The sequence below is a fragment of the Lutra lutra genome, chromosome 4, assembly GCF_902655055.1.
Source record: "Lutra lutra chromosome 4, mLutLut1.2, whole genome shotgun sequence".
NCBI lineage: Eukaryota > Metazoa > Chordata > Mammalia > Carnivora > Mustelidae > Lutra > Lutra lutra.
The window spans coordinates 36,020,806-36,037,058 of NC_062281.1; the positions used below are offsets into that span (position 1 = coordinate 36,020,806).

Genomic DNA, 16,253 nt, shown 5'->3' on the forward strand with positions numbered 1-16,253 from the left:
CGACAGTTTTCATCCTTGCATCGTGGTAGATATTATGACTACCTGGGAGAGAATCTTTTGGTTTATTAAATTGCTAAGTAGCCACCTAATGGGAAACTGTCAGTAAATCTTGTGAACATGTGGTGGAATGTTTATTTTTAAAGGTCTGGGTGTGCAACAGACCTCAGGAACAAGCCGGATTCTCTGTTTAATTAGTTTCTTGAATTCTGCTGCCTTTCCTCTGGCTATAGGCTACGCTGTTGCTGGGTGTTGGATATTAACAGTAGTTGATACTCTCCTCCTGCCTTTATGCAAATCTTGCTGTCTCATGGCAGGCTAAAACATACCTGCTAAAAAGATGTTTGTAAAATAGCACAAAAACATGTCAGCTTTGGAAGATGGAGGGAACATGCTCTGTTCTGGATCAAAGAGCAGAAGTTCAACATTTTAGGTTAATGTAAAGAACTTTTTTTTTTTGTTTTTTTTTTTTTTTTAAATCACAAGAAGTGCTCACCCATAGTGTGGCTCGGCACTTAAAAACTGTCACTGGGATTCTTCCAGCAGAGATCTGTTGATCAAAAAATAGAGGTTAGTGCATTTAAAGTAAAAAAAGCAGGATCCATGCATGGGGGTGAATCTCAACTCTGAGATTTTACAATTATGTCAGTTTTAAAAAAAGAATTAAAAATCATGTGACTACTTATCTAAAGCAGTCAAATTCATAGAAAGAGGAAGTATACGGTGGTGGTTCCCATAGGTTGTGGGGAGCAGGAAAAGGGATTTGTTATTTAGCGGGTATAGAATTTCAGATTTGCAAAATGAAAACTTTCTGGAGATTGGTTTCACGATGTGAATATACTTCACATTATTGAACTGTGTACTTAAAAATGCTTAAGATGGTAAATTTCATGCTTTGTGTTTTTTACCGCCCCCACAACAAAACCAAAACAACCATGTACCTACTATGAGTTTTTTGCCTTAGGGCAGGCACCATAAGGAACACAGAAATATAAGATAGTCCCTGTATATAGTTGGCTTATAGTTCACTTCTGCTGTTAGAACCAAAATGGCTGTGCAGGAGCCCAGGCACCCACGTGAGCCAGCCATGGTGTCATCATGGCTACTGCCATTGCTTCTCCCTTCTTCTTGTTTTCCATTCTCCTGCTAGGGTCCCAACTGAAAGAACCCAACAGGAAGTCAGTTGGTGAGTTAGTCTAAGAAATGTGGTGTGCCGTCAGGGGAGGATGGTGTGGAGAAGAGAGAATGTGGAGTTGAGCAAGAGTGGGAACTGTGAGGCACAGGCCACCCCTCCATCTCTTCTGAGCCATACACAGCCTTCTGCCCACACCTTAGAAAATAACAACAGCAGGATTATAATGCTACTGTGGATGGTACTATCCCTTTCATAACTGAAAGCATACTCACTCTTTCCCTGATAAGGGAGATACTAAGTTTACGGTCAGTGTATCCATACTGGGGTGGTGTTAATTTTGTTCATAGACCCAAATCCTACTTACTTTATAACCTGGAAAGCTCAATTGTACAGTGAACTATCAAACAACATTCCTTACATGACATAGGGAAAAGGAAAAAGGGTAAGATGATTTCTATATACAAATATGAACATGAAGAACAAGAAAGAAAACACATGTAGTTGCTACAGTTCTCACTTCTGTAACTGATCCTAAGCCATAATTAATATATATGTATATATCTATATCTATCTGCATACAGATATAGGATCTACATATATTGGTCTATAGCTATAGCTATATATTTTCCTTCTTTCCTTATCCATTTCCATGTTTCTTTCTCCTTAACTAGCCCTTTGCTTTGTAAAAATTCTTTTTCCGATGGGTTGACACAAATCTTTATTCCTGCAGGATCTGTCCTTAGACATCCCTCCTTTATTGGTCTGGTAAAATCTTCTATTAACTTTACTACTAGACATAGAGGTAATAAATGGAACCCCAGAGAATCCTCTGGATTACAGACATGCCTGTATTGTTCAGCATCCAGCCTATTTCATCTTGATAATTGAGACCAATCACCCCAGTTCATATAGTAAAACCTTTCTTTGTCCACTGGTTCAATGGCACAAGGAGTCTAAAACAACCGGGGCAGTCTCAAATTTGAGTGCAGTGGAACCATTCTTGTGCCTACAATGGAAACATTTTCCCTTGAGAACTAATAATTCTAAACTAGCAGACCCCCAAATCTCAGGGCCAAGGAACAAAATTGTTGTGATTAGATTATTAGATGTAATAGTAGGAGCAGATTCTCCAACTTTAACCTTTGGTTCCCAGACTTACGTATTCTAGTTAGGGAAGAACTAATGTCCCCTGTGGGGTGTTGACTCGCAGTGTATACTGCATCGTGTAAGGTAGTGCCGTAGGGTTTCAAGGTGTTATCTCCCAGTGAGTGATATAATTAAGCCTTCACTAGGTGCTGCCACCACTCTTTTATGCCAGCTGCTCCTGAACAGTGGAGTATGTGGCAAGACCATAGAATTATGTGTTCATAGTCAGTTGCTCTACTTCCTTCATTGAGAAACTGCCTTGGCCAGAAGAAATGTGAGGGCGACTATGATGGAAAACAAGGCATTGCTGAGTATGTGGTTGGTGGTACTTGCAAAAGGCAAATCCATATGCAGAATGTTTTTGTGTTTATTCCAGTGAAGACAGATCTTTGGCCCCTCCGTGATGGAAGGGAACCAGTGTAAATCCACCCCCATCAGATGGCTAGCTCATCTATCAGGGCTCATTGTTGGCTTCTGCTCTTGGAGGGTTGAGCACTCAGTAATGTTGGGAGCCAGATTGGCCTTGGTGAGCCTATGCCTACATAACCTGCTTGGTTGCTGCCATGGATACTCGAAAGAGAAGCACTTGGATAGAGCACTGGGGTGGCTGAGAAAAGAAGGCAGACTGACATCCTCAGAATGTGTTCCCTTGTCTACCTGCCTGCTCTGTAGGAGAGAATGCACATGAGATATGAATGCTTCATACCCTTGGCGCATTCCAAAGGGTCATTCATATACCCATTCCTCAGTCCTCTTTCTGGTCAATGTTTTAATTCTCTTCTTTCTAATCCTCTGACCATCTGGCCAAATCATTAACCACTATTTATGAGTTAGTATAGACTTGTACTTCTGGCCATCTTTCAGTCTAGAAAAAGTGGATATCCAGATATACTGTAGGAGTTCTACCAATTGGGGGGAGTTTCTTGCTCCAGTATTTTTTGGCCACCCCCCACCCCCCGCATACTTCTACAAAGTGCTGATCTATAATGGAGAATCATGTGTAAAACATGACTGAGTCTTTTTATCCACCATCAGTTGGTTACAGGGCATTCCTCATGAGGTCATATGTGTGGGTTGAGAGAAAGCAATGTAGCCACAATCGGTGGGACTGTCAAATCAGAGTCGTCTAATCATGCAACTTATTTGTACCTTTAGGACATGCTACAGACCCATCTTACATATCCCTTCCACTTGGTGCCAGTGTGTCTGCATTTACCTGATTTTATAGCTGGGTGGGTCAAAGGACACAGTTTATCGTAGGCAGTTCAGGTCATGTGGTCAACAGTCTCCAAGGCTAGGAGTCCTACCTCCACAAGAGCCTAGGAACTGGTTTTCAAGGGTAAATAGCAGAAGCTATTTCTCAGAGAGAGAAAATTAGCAGAAAAGGCTAATTTTGTTCCAAAATGCTAGTATTCTAAATTGCGATTCTTATATAGGGCTTGCCTCTGGATTGTTATACCATCCCTTCTTGTACATGGAAGATGGGCTACAACAATTTTGGGAATCACAGGGAGGTTCCTTGGGAGGGGAGAGGCCACAGAGTTCTATGTATAAGTGAATGTATTTTTTTTTTCAATTTTTTCTAGTTGAACTATATTCCTTTTTAGTTGATTTTTTTTTCTACTATTGATTGTAGAAATGTACTGACAGTATGTTAGCCCCAATAGGAATCATTATTGCCTTATTTACCCATCATGCCTCCCCCAAATTTGGAAAATATTGGGTGGTTCTTTTGAGGCTTTTTCATGCTTCCAGTGAGTTTACTGGAAATTTCTTATTTTTAAATTTAATCAACTTCATTCTAAAAACAAAGCACAGAAATATACTCCCCCCTTCCAAATCAAATATATAACTTAATAAATGTCCATAAGGCAAAAATATTTGTAATGACCATGCCGGTCAGGAGATAGAAATTTGCCACCTACTCCAGAGTTTTCTTCCATGTGCCCATTCTCAATCACAGACCCTCCACTTTCCTTCATAAGTGATCAGACTTACAGTAATCACCCAAACGTGTATCCCTAGATAATACTTTTTAAAAATATTCACACATTTAAAAAATGGATGCACCTTTCTTCCTATACAGATTTCCGCTCCCATCTTTTTCTTTTTTGAATAGTTTAGGTGTGGATGAATCCTGCCCTCTGGCCTATAGAGTTTTTCAGAGTCTGGATTTTGCTGATTGCATAGTCCTGGTACATTTCACTGTGTTCCTCTGTCTTCTCTACTTCCTGCAATGTGGTAGCTGGATTTCCAGGTTTGATCAGATGCACAGACAATTTTGGGGGCAATATTAGAGGAGTGTTCTTCCATCAGGAAGCATGTAATACTTGTTTCGCTAACAATCGTTAATGCTCAGTGCTCAGATTTACTTACTTACTAGGATCAGTAAAATGGTGATATTCTAGTTTAGACTCCCCCCCCCCCCCCATTTATCAGAGGGAATACTTTGTAAAGAATTGTTTCTCTTCCTCTATTTTTTGGTCACCCAGTGGTATAGTTCATATAGGAGAGACAAGAAAAACATTTGATTCTATTTTGTTTATCAGATTTCAGAATGATGAAGTCATCCCCTTTCATCCTCCACAGGTGTATATGCATGTGTGACTTGTGAATGTAGGCACATATGATGGGCTGCGTTTAGTTGCAATTCTCTTTTGGAAAGCTCAAAGCCCAGTGGCAGCCTTTTAAAGTTGGCTCCTCTTTACTCCCTGGATGTTCCTATAGAAATAAAATTCCATGGATTGAAAATTCGAGAATTACTTTCTAGATCAGCCTTTTTATCATTCATTTATGGCCTAAACTGACCAGGGAATAGTTTTTGAATAGGGCACATGCTCTATAGAAACGGAATATGTGCTTTTCTATTTACAAATATTCTAAGCTTTGTATTTAGGGACCAGAGCACTGGCTTCCTGTTGGGCCATTCTCTCTGGAAATGAGATTGCTTTGCCAGTGTTGTTCACCTTTTCCAGAAAGATTTGATATTAATAGTTTTTTCTGGAGTGACGTATTCTTCTTTGAGGCATGTTCTCTTGTCTAGTCCAATATCTGGGATAAAATTGAAAACAGTTGAAACATAGTCTTTTAATTATTCCCCTGTGAAATTCTCTGTGTAATCCAATAAATGTCTATAAATTAACCTTTGGGAAAATTTAATTAATTTTATTAAATATGAGATCACCTCAGGCTTTTTTTGTGTGTGTGGGGTAGAAGAACTTGCATTAAATTAACTTTTGCCTTCAAAATGTAATTTCCCACCTTCAAAGGAAACTTATCACATCCCTCCTCTTTTGGTAACTGCTTTTCCTTTAACTCAAGTGCTGTGTTTTTGGTTTTCATCTTCTTGAGCTTGGACAGTTCTGAACATTTTAACTCTCATTTCTGTTTCTGTGGCTTTCAGGCAGCAGGACTCCTGAGAAAATTTGACAGAAGTAGAACTTGACCCAGCAGACAAAAACAGAACCACCTACAAGAGAGAATAAAGGTTTTTTTTTTTTTTTTATTTGTCAGAGAGAGAGGGAGAGAGAGCGAGCACAGGCGGACAGAATGGCAGGCAGAGGCAGAGGGAGAAGCAGGCTCCCCGCCAAGCAAGGAGCCCGATGTGGGACTCGATCCCAGGACGCTGGGATCATGACCTGAGCCGAAGGCAGCTGCTTAACCAACTGAGCCACCCAGGCGTCCCTAAAGGTGGTTTTAAGAAGCTTATAATATCAGTGTCTGTGGCAGTTTTCTTTTGGTTTATATCATTCATGTGTATAGACTGGCTAACATGGGTTTACACTTAAGGGTGTTCTTATTGTAGAAGACTGTTCAGTAGAAGATCTATCTGATTTTCTGGCCGTAAGTCTTTAGCTTGATGTTCAAGGCCCTCCACATCCTTATTACTGTCCCTCTCAGAAACCCTCAGTGATTCTCTGTTGCCTGGTGGACTGAGTACACACATTTCATTGTGGTTTCAATTTACCTCTCCAGGCTTATTGCCTGTCTTTCCTATGGACATCTCTTCAGATCAGCTATATTAGGTTGCTTCCATTTCTCTGGTATACCCTCATGCTTTCCTACTTTGGCCTTTGCTCACATTATTCATCTGGAATGACCTTCCCTTCCATTTCTATGTACAGAAATACAATGATTGTTTTAAAGACCAACTTAAAATGCTGCTTCTTAGGGAAGCAAGGGCAAAAATGAACTTTTGGGATTTTATCAAGATCAAAAGCTTTTGCACAGCAAAGGAAACAGTTAACAAAACCAAAAGACAACTGACAGAATGGGAGAAGATATTTGCAAATGACATATCAGATAAAGGGCTAGTGTCCAAAATCTATAAAGAACTTAGCAAACTCAACACCCAAAGAACAAATAATCCAATCAAGAAATGGGCAGAGGACATGAACAGACATTTCTGCAAAGACGACATCCAGATGGCCAACAGACACATGAAAAAGTGCTCCATATCACTCGGCATCAGGGAAATACAAATCAAAACCACCATGAGATATCACCTCACACCAGTCAGAATGGCTAAAATTAACAAGTCAGGAAATGACAGATGCTGGCGAGGATGCGGAGAAAGGGGAACCCTCCTACACTGTTGGTGGGAATGCAAGCTGGTGCAACCACTCTGGAAAACAGCATGGAGGTTCCTCAAAATGTTGAAAATAGAACTACCCTATGACCCTGCAATTGCACTGCTGGGTATTTACCCTAAAGATACAAACGTAGTGATCCGAAGGGGCACGTGCACCCGAATGTTTATAGCAGCAATGTCTACAATAGCCAAACTATGGAAAGAACCTAGATGTCCATCTACAGACGAATGGATAAAGAAGATGTGGTATATATACACAATGGAATACTATGCAGCCATCAAAAGAAATGAAATCTTGTCATTTGCGACAACGTGGATGGAACTAGAGGGTATCATGCTTAGCGAAATAAGTCAATCGGAGAAAGACAACTATCATATGATCTCCCTGATATGAGGGAGAGGAGATGCAACATGGGGGGTTGAGGGGGTAGGAGAAGAGTAAATGAAACAAGATGGGATTGGGAGGGAGACAAACCATAAGTGACTCTTAATCTCACAAAACAAACTGAGGGTTGATAGGGGGAGGGGGTTGGGAGAGGGGGGTGGGGTTATGGATATTGGGGAGGATATGTGCTATGGTGAGTGCTGTGAAGTGTGTCAACCTGGCGATTCGCAGACCTATACCCCTGGGGATAAAAATATATGTTTATCAAGCTGTAAAAAAAAAAAAAAAAGAAAAAGAAAAAGAAAAAAGAAAGGATGAATACCCAAGTTTTGTAGCAACATGGACGGGACTGGAAGAGATTATGCTGAGTGAAATAAGTCAAGCAGAGAGAGTCAATTATCATATGGTTTCACTTATTTGTGGAGCATAACAAATAGCATGGAGGACAAGGGGAGATGGAGAGGAGAAGGGAGTTGAGGGAAATTGGAAGGGGAGGTGAACCATGAGAGACTGTGGACTCTGAAAAACGATCTGAGAATTTTGAAGGGGTGGGGGGTGGGAGGTTGGGGGCGCCAGGTGGTGGGTATTGTAGAGGGCACGGATTGCATGGAGCACTGGGTGTGGTGCAAAAATAATGAATACTGTTATGCTGAAAAAAAAAAATTAAAATGCTGCTTCTTCATGAATTTCTTTCTGATTCCTCCGAAGGAACTACTTTATCCCTGCCTTTGAACTCCCAAGCAATTTGTGGATGGCAGTTGCTTTGTGTTACTTTGTTTTATGGTTAAATTAATATTGCTATTGCCATCATTTATGTATTTGTCTCATATACCTACTCATGGAAGATAAATAGGATGACCATATATCCAAATATTCCTGAGACAGTTCCAGTTTTCCTGGGTCTGTCCTAGCATCCTGCCTGGTTAGCATCCCCTTTCACTCTCCAAAGAATCTTCACTTGAATAATAAATTAAGTAGTCACTGTTAGAATAAGTACCTGGAGGATTAGGGCTTCATTTATACTCATGTTGAATCTCCCGTCATTTATGAGGAGGGGCTGTATAAAAGCAAAGAAGTTCACAGAAATGAGTGTTCCTGGGTAGCTCAGTTGGTTAAGTGACTGCCTTTGGCTCAGGTTATGATCCTGGAGTCCCAGGACTGAGTCCCACATCAGGCTCCCTGCTCAGCAGGGAGTCTGCTTCTCCCTCTGACCCTCCCCCCTCTCATGTTCTCTCATTCTCTCTCTCACATAAATTTAAAAAAAAAAAAAAAAGGAATTTCACAGAAATGAGACTGCCTTGTGCTGGGGCCATTGTGCTGAAGCCATCAGGAAATGCTGAAGAGATTAGTTTAATCCCTCCCAGGCCTGTCCTCCTACTGGCACTGCCCAGATGCTGTTACTCTTCCATCAGAAGGCTGGGTTCTCTGAAGGGTTAATGAACAATTCCTTTCTCTATGAAGGGCTGTGGACATTGTTCCCCCTTAGGTCAATGCAGTTAGAGCTTCAAAAGAGAATATTCAGTGCTCATGTACAAGGGACTTTATTTCCTTACTTATTACTTATTTATTTTTCATTCTTTTTTATTTTTAAAATTAACCTACAGAATAGTTGACAGAACAGTACGTAGTCACAATTTTTCATTTCGCTCTGTATGCTTTCTCTCTCTTGCTTGTTCCATAGATACACACACTGGATTAGGTTTGTGTTTAAGCAAGATTGATCTATAAATGTCCACATTCTTTTCCTGACCCCCTTGAATATAGGTTAAGAACATCATGATACTCCACTCTTAGATACTTTCACATGCTTCTCCTGAGAATAGGGACGTTAATCTACGTAACTGCAGTGTCACGATTATACCCAAGACAATTAACAGTAATTCCAAAATCACCTAATATACAGCCCATGTTGAAATGTTTTTAAGCAGGATTTGGATCCAGAAGCCATTTGATCCATTGTGTCTCTTCTACCTCTTTTCGTCTTGCAGTCTCTCTGCCTCTGTGCGTGTGTGTATGTATGTGTGTGTAACCAATATTTGGAATTCCACTCCTTCTCTTCCTCAGAGAATTTTGATTTTCCCTACTCAGTTTCTTCTTTCTCTCCAATTCTCTAAAGAAATTTCCATCTTTGCCAAGTCTGCTCCTTGCTTTTTACAATTGAGTGATGAAGAATCTGAGATGAGTTAATGGGCTGGGGTCAAGGAGAGGTGGGAGGAAAGGTAGGTGGTTTGGAAGTTGGCCCTAAGCCTTTAGAAAGGCCAGGGATCCTCCTTATAGCCCACCCAACCCAGTAGCTTGAAGCTATGGAGGCTTGGAGAGGAATGGGAGGAAATTTTGCAAAGTAAGTGAAGCTGGCAGTACTGTGAATTGTTGAAAAACGTTTTTATGTGCTAGGCACTGTGGTAGCCCCTGGGAATAAATTTTGGACCTGACCATCTCTACTTCACAGTAGTAAGAACTGCGATAATGAACATAACCATCAGCTATGCTTAAGTGCCATAAGGGAAAAAAATCGTAGCCTACAAAGTACGTAGCAGAAGAACAAGATTTTCTTTTGGGAGGTCAGGGAAGGCCTCTCAGAGAGAGTCACATTGAACTTGAAACCCAAAGAAAGAGTTCAAGTTATGCAAGTGTAGAGTAGTTAGAAAAGGGTATACTGCATATGCCGATGGCTGCCCGGGGGAGGGAAGCAGACCCTGCAGAGGGCTGGTACAACTGGGGCTGAGCAGTGCAGAAGGAGGGTAGTGTCAAGTGAAGGGAGAGGCAGGGGACAGACTGCCTTGGCCCAGGGAGGAGTTTCCATCTTGAAAAAACCAGAGTTGCTAGATGGACCCTTTTGGAGGTGGGATGGGGAGGGGTTGGTTGGTTAGAGAACACAGAGACCTGGATATCACTCAGTGGAAAACTGTAAACAGTGTGACAGGCTGAAACATGGGGTATGAGGAGGGACACCATGTTGAAATTTAAATTCTTCCTATAAGTAACCCATTAAGGAGTGAGTATGATTAGGGGAATGACATATCGAATATGTATTTGGAAAAGATAAATGTCAAGGATGGATGAATCAACTGAAGTCATTGAAGGCTAAAAGACCTTGAAACTGTCCAGTAGGTGGGGATTAAGGCTTGACCTAGGCAGTGGCAATAAGGATAGAGAACAGGGGACCGAGATGCTCAGCAGGCACAATCTATAGAATTTGGTTATTGACGAGAGGAGGAGTGTTAAATAATGTTCAGGTTCCTGGCTTGTGTGGTAAGTGGAAAGGGATAGCAAGAGGGGAACAGTTTGGGGCAATAGAGGTTGAGTTATATTTATCCCTGATAAGAGCTAGTGCTTATGGGAGATCAGCCTGTTGTTACCCAAGTAACTGATTAGTTAGTGTCTTCTGACACTGATGAAATTCTCCTTGAATATTTTTGATGTATTAACATGGTATTTATTGAGAGAGTTAGAAGCATGTAAACTACTTATAAAGGAGAACTTACAGTTTACAACCGACAGATTGATTTTATTCCAAATGGCTGATGACAGACTTATTTTTTTGTATTTGAGAGATATTTGACTTTGTCACTGTTTTTGAAAAATATGTTATTTTTGGTATGTTTTGATGGTGGGTTTTCAAAAACAGTTACATATTACCACTAAGCTTGCTGTGTTTTGTTTGCTTCCCATTCAGCTTCCCATTAAATATACAAGTATAACATCTGGCACTCTTCTTTTTAAGGACTCTGGAAAAAGAGCTGCAAGGATTAGACTTAGCACTTGACAAATCATCCAACTGTAATATTTTCATCTAGAATTCAGTCTGAAGCTGACTGAAATGGCCATGTCAGGACCAGCACTGTGTAATGTCACAGAGGAGCCACTTAGGAGAATTCCTAATATGGTCGGAGCATTCTTGAGATGCATGGAATGGCCCATTCGTGTGGTATCATCCAGGGTGGGAACGCAGCTATAACATGTCGAGTGACGGGATCCATAGAACGTTTCTTTTCTGTTATTTGTCAGACTACAGCCCCACCGGCTGATAATGGCAGTTCTGTCTTCTTTCTTGGCTTCATTTTTCAATAGCAAATCCTGGGATTCTGAACTGGAAAGTTCCTTTCCTGCTTGACAGTCATATATTCTGAGAGTTGGAAGGGACCTCAGTAACTATCTTAATCTAAACCGTGGCATTTTTGCACATGAGAAAAATGAGACACAGAGAGGTTAAAGAATTTGGCCGTAGTCATCCAGATAATTGTTGAACTCTCCAGCCCTCCCAGACTCCCCCTTCCAAATGGGCAGAATGGCAGCCTCCCTCTTCTTTTTAGTTTTTTTGCCAGAAGTTAGTGTTTTTTCACATTATGAAGCCACCTGGAAATAACCTATCTCCTTTGAAAGGAGAAACGACGTTTTACTCAGCAACTTATTTTTGTTTTTTTTCCCGAATGGGTTTTCATTCTAACCCAGTGTGACTCCCCTCTCTTCTGAGAGAGCTTTCACAGCACTGCGGGACATCTCTCTAATGGCCAGCGCTGCCCTGCTGGATGTCTGCAGAATAGTTACAGCCAAACCCCATGGACTTGGAGCTCGGCATTGCCTCCAAGTTCAGGAAAGGAGAGTTGCTAGAAACTGGTTGGCCCCTTTGCGTGAGCCCTTGGAACAGATGATACTAGGAACTTCTCCAGAAGCAACCATTTATCAAAACGAAATTTTTGAAAAGATCCTTGATTCTTGAAATTAAAAATCTCACACAAGTGTCCTAGGACTGAGCACCCCTGTGACTCCTGAGGCCTGTAGACTTTGCTGCCACTGGAGGGAGGGCATGGGGTAGGCGAGGTGGTCCCTGGAGCAGGGCCCAGACGGGAACGCATGGGAGATTTGAAAATGAGTTTGAGGGAGAAGAGGGAAACTTGCTGTTTACTGTCTCAGCTTGTGGGGAAAGAATTTGGGAGCCTTGTGCTCGTGAAACGTAATGTCCGCTCAGTCCTTTCTCTCTACACATTCCCCCAGCAAAATAATCATCTGGGTGTGGGGTTGGGCGGGGAGCACGTGGGAGCAGGTGCTAAGCCTTGCTCTGGCTTTGTTGTCTGTGTTAGACTAAGTGCTGGGGTTTCAAAAGCCAAAACCTTTTTCTCTGCTCCTGCCTGAGCATCTCTTCTGTGAGGTTGTGGACACCATAGGATCCTCCTTCTGGAAAAGGGGAGGGTCTCAGGGGATAAGACAAGGAGGGGGAAACATTAATTACTAGCTCAAAGCAAAATCCTGCCACCTTTGTAAGAGTTCGGTTAAAGGCAAAGAGGGACCGCTTAAGTGTGATGTTCTCAACCTGAGCTGTCTCCAAGAGCAACAAATGAGTTCTGTTAGCTGAGCTAATCACACAGAATGATGAGAAAATGCATCCTAGTGGATTATCCTCAAATCCTTGGAGTAAACAGAGTTTTTTTTTTCCTTGCTATAGCAAAGCTTAAATCTATATCCAAAGAGTCATAGAATATTGGAATTTTATGGGAACTCAGAGATGTTGTGTGCTGGGTCTTCCCTGTCTTCCCAGATCTAGTCTTCCCCCTCTTTCACATTGTTCCGAGCCCTGGGACCATAATCTCCAAGGATCACATCGATGGGTTTATCTGGCCTGTGGCTTCTTCCTGGATTTGGCCACTGGGAGGTACCCGCTTCACCATTCCTTGGCAGTTTCCTTAACCCTGTCCATGCCTTGTAAATAATCCCTTTCATTAAAACTCCTATTTGAGTTGTAATCTCTTTCTTTCTGGGACCCTGAATATAACTGTTTTACAGATGAGGAAACTGATGAACAGAGAGGCCTACTGGCTTTTCCGGTGGTATCTCTTTTCTGCTCCTTTTCCCTGCCGTGGTTGAGCATTCGTAAATTGAGACTCCAAGACCCTGGAATGCTGGACTGCGGATGAGGGAACTGTAGTCTGCTCTACTCTAATGTGATGGCACATTTCTAAGAAATTTCCTTTTACTTAAAAATGATGTTCTTAAAAATGGTATTTTACGTGGTGTATTCAGACAATGGAATAGTATTCAGCCTTAAAAAAGGAAATCCTGTCATTTGCAACAGCATGGATGAACCAGCCAGCCCTTCATGATTCCACTTGTAAGAAGTATCTAAAGTATTCACACTCATAGAGCAGAAGGTAGAGTGATGGCTGCCAGGGGCTCAGGGAAGTGGAAAAGGAAAGTTGCTATTCAATGAATGTAAGTTTTAGTTACAAGTTCTAGAGATCTGCTGTACCACATTGTGCCTATAGTTAACAACACTGTATTATAGAGCTAAAAGTCCAAGTGGGTAGATCTCTCTCTTCTATTTTTTAATCATACACACAGAATAAGAAGCACAAAAGAAGAAGAAGAAGAGGTATTTTAATATATTAAAAAGTCATTAGAGAGAAGACGTACCTTGAGGAGGACTCTGTCCGTGAGGGTGTGGCTGGGCTAGTGGAAAGTCAGGAAATGCCTTCTTGCTCCAGGGTGGAAGCCCCTGGGCCAGGGCCTGGCTGGAGGAGGGGGTTTAAATTTATCCCTCCCCTCCCCTTTAGCCCAGTGCCTCGAGCACTCATCTCCTTACTTCAGTGTGTGACCACTCAAAATTTCTGGTCATACTTTTGACTGTGTGTGTGTGTGTGTGTGTGTGTGTGTGTGTATGTGCGCATAAAAGAGAGAGAGAGAGGAAGAGAGAGAAAGAATTTACGTTCTTCCTTTTAAGAACTTTCCTGAGTTCTCTGAAGAGTCTTTTATAACTTCTCATATTTCATTGATTCTCAAGTTTTATCTTTCTCACATTTTGGTACTCTGATACCAGAATGTGCCTACAACCAGAAGCATCTTTTGTTGCAGCTAGTCGGGTGGTGGTTGTGCTGTAGCTGCATTGCCTGGGCATGTGTGAACTTGCTAGTTCCGGTAGTGTGACAACAACTGAAACCCTTATTGCTTCAGTCAGCAATCCATTTGATGACCATCTGGGAAAGGAATGTAAGTCGCAGGTGTTGACTGCAATCTTCTGCCATCTATTAGTAAGATTTTCTTGCCAGCGCTTGTGGATAAGTATTAGAAGCTTAGAAAAAAATCCCGAATACAATCCTTGAACACTCTTTTAGGATGTGCTATATTACTAAAGCTCTTAGTGGCAGAGAGGACAATATTATGTGGGAAAATGCACTCCCTGGATATTGTGTCAAATGTGAGTCGAAGAATGGCTTCTGAATGTGAATACCTAAACTAAAGTAAATTTGCATCCCTAACCAATTTATTCCACTCACTTTTTCGTGTTTTCCTCTTTTAAGGATATGTTAAACCCAGGCTTTGCATAAGTCCAGTAGGTCTCTTTCAATAAGTGTGAAATAAAAGTCCTAAATTGTAGTGTGTCACAGTTTAATGTGCAGCTGATTTTCTTCCTTCCTTGTTGTTATATAAAACAGCATTGTCTCTTACCATCAGAGAATCTTAACAATCAATGATATGTGGTAGGAAAGTAGGAAGTCTGTTAAATGAGCAGCATGAATCAAAAGATGAGTTAGAAAGCTAAGGAGTGAGGAATGGGTTTAGAAATTCTTTTACTGTATAAATATTTATTAAGTTTTACTGTGAGACCAGGGCTGGGCGAGGCATAAGGATATAGCTGTGAGCAAAACAGTCATGATCCCTGGGATCCCAGGGAAGACAAGGTCTACTGAATTATGAGTTGCATGCGTGATGTTACAGAAAAGTGCTGGCTTCTTTGGAAGTGTAAAGAGAGGAACTTAAGATGGTCGAGGGGAGCAGATGGCTGACTGAGGAAGTGACACTTGAGTGAAGAATGGAAGGACAAGTAGGAAATAGTCAAGTGGAGGTGAGTGGGAGGGGGCGATAATCTTGGCAGAGCGAGAGAACATTGTGTATGAAAGCAGGAAAGTGGCAAGGAAGGAGAAGCTGAAGGAGGTATAGGGTAGCTGGAGCATGGACAGTGGTCTGGAGATGAGAAACAAATCTAGAGATGTAGGTGGGCCTCAGATGATGAAGGGCTCTATAGGACATGACAAGAAGGTTGCCCAAGTATAAGAGGAAGTTATGGAAGGGGTTTCAGGAGGAGTGTAGTCTGTGTCCTCAAACTTTGGAATTGCCATTCTGGCTGCCATGCAAAAATTGAAGGCTGTAGGTCAAGAGCAGATGACAAGAGCATGGTAGTAGCCATTCTCACTTGATTCGAGGGAAGGAAATTGGGGTGGGCAGAAGTTATCAAATGATGCAGGGGAATCCTGGAGTAAGCGATAGTTCCCATCACTGGTTGCATTCCTCAGATATTATATCCTTAGTTCCTGATAATCTAACACAATAACTTTCTTTGTTTTTGACAGAGTGACTTCTTCTGACTTGAGCCTACAGCGTGCTTTGAGAAATCTTCCACCAGGTAAATATAGAACAAGAGCTTTCAGATTTATAAGCCACACTTCTCTCCCAAGACTCCCTAAGACCTAAATTCAACATCTTATTTAATCCTTGGAATAGCCCTATGAGTCAGGTGTTGCCTTATTTCCATCTTGTTAATGAGGAAGTAGAGGCACAGAGAGGTCTGGCAATTTTATCAACATGCACAAAGGTGCTTATGGCAGCATAAATTACAGTAGCTGAATGAAACAAAAAGGAGAGAATCTAAACATCCAACAGTAGTTAAATTGTATCAAACCAATTATGGTACATCATTTTTGATGGTGGTACTTTACCAATATTCTTTATCAGATTAAGAAATTTCTTTCCTACTCCTGGTTTGTTAAAAGTAAATTAGTTTACCTGTACATTGAATTTTATTGAATGTTTTTCTAATCTACTGAAGTGATCAAGTGATTTTTATCCTTTGATAAATATTTTGTTCATGGTAATTTATCCCCCCTCCTCCATTAATTGATTTTCTAATGTTAAGCTATCATGCATTGCTAATGATATGTACCCTTTCTATACTCAGTGAGATGTAGTTTGCTAAACTATAGTCCTGAGATTGGCTAAAATTTTCCTGT

At 41.3% G+C, this 16,253-nt stretch overlaps 1 protein-coding gene and 1 long non-coding RNA gene across 7 annotated transcripts in view; one reads left to right on the forward strand and one right to left on the reverse strand.

Annotated features, from left to right (window-relative positions):
* The window catches only part of NCALD (neurocalcin delta), a 388,261-nt gene that overhangs the window by 105,227 nt on the left and 266,781 nt on the right, over positions 1-16,253 (forward strand). For all 6 annotated transcript variants that reach the window (XM_047725827.1, XM_047725830.1, XM_047725829.1 and 3 more), the window contains exon 2: positions 15,597-15,649. The gene's annotated coding sequence lies outside the window, so the exon portion shown is untranslated. The remainder of the gene's footprint in view (positions 1-15,596; positions 15,650-16,253) is intronic.
* On the reverse strand, positions 5,186-13,724 carry LOC125097797 (uncharacterized). Its single transcript, XR_007126619.1, has 3 exons — positions 13,663-13,724; positions 8,252-8,311; positions 5,186-5,747 (listed from the first exon to the last, which is right to left on the reverse strand). It is a non-coding gene; the product is annotated as an uncharacterized LOC125097797 (long non-coding RNA).